We start from the raw sequence: 1,161 nt of genomic DNA on the forward strand, positions 1-1,161 counted from the left end.
TGTCGTGTATACCTCGCATACAGCTCAAATGAATCTAAATGCGACACCTACTTGCTAGGATGTAGCGTTTGCAGATGTCTACGTATCGTAGCAATAGTGTTCTAATGCTTCTCAAAACGCGATATAGCACTTCATTTCTACGTTTCATGATAAGATATAATATTCGTTGCGAATTGTCATGTATATCTCGCATTCACTTCAAAAGAATGTAAGTGTGACACTTCGTTGCTAGGAAATAGCGTTTGCAGATCTCTACGTATCGTAGAAATAGAGTTCTAATACTTCGTAAAACGCGATATCGCATCTCATTTCTATGTCTCATGATAAGATATAATATTCATTGCGAAGTGTTATTCACACCTCGTCTACACTACAAAAGAATGTAAATGCAACACTTCCTTGCTAGGGAATAGCGTTTCCAGATGTCTACGTATCGAAGCAATAGTGTTCTAATGGGGAGGGGTAGAGGTCCTTCTCACACCCGAGAACCATCCTGATTGTCTCCATGGACTATGGCAGCGGTCTTATCGTTGCAGAGCTCTGGATCCTATCCTTCGGGCTTCAGGGTCTCTTCTTGCTCACTTCCCGACTCCTCCACCTTCGAGCCCGTCACGCTACCTCGGCGCACAGCCCTTCCGCGAATCTGCGGTCTTATTATCCGCCGAAAAGGCGTCTTGTGGGTCGCTTCTTCCATCAGCTCGCCAGTCTAATCCGTAGAACGGGGAGAGAGAAACGAACGGGGTTGGGGGGGGGGGGAGGAGGTTCTACCATCGTGTATTTCACGCTCCTCGCAAATACAGCTATCGCGATGGTCCGTGTCGCGCTTCTCGCATGGGTGGTGATCTGCGAGCTAGTCTAACCGAAGCAGGAGGGGGGGGGGGGGGGTGAGCGAGCCTTGTGACTTCACTACGTCACAGTACATACAAATTTGCGATTAAGTAGCTATGTGTTCAAATCCAATTCCGCATAATGCATTAAAAAGCATCCCAGATAACAAACGGCAAGAATGTAGCGACACCATGCCGGCACTATATTGCCACTTCCGAGGAGTGTCAACTGATTCGTAGTCATCTGTGACCGGACTCGTTAATTAAAATGCCAGAACGTGTTACCAGCACGTTCTAGACAAGCGAATCGCGCAGCACCAGCACCATGGTGACA

The sequence above is a fragment of the Xylocopa sonorina genome, unplaced genomic scaffold (genome assembly GCF_050948175.1).
Source record: "Xylocopa sonorina isolate GNS202 unplaced genomic scaffold, iyXylSono1_principal scaffold0085, whole genome shotgun sequence".
Classification (NCBI taxonomy): domain Eukaryota; kingdom Metazoa; phylum Arthropoda; class Insecta; order Hymenoptera; family Apidae; genus Xylocopa; species Xylocopa sonorina.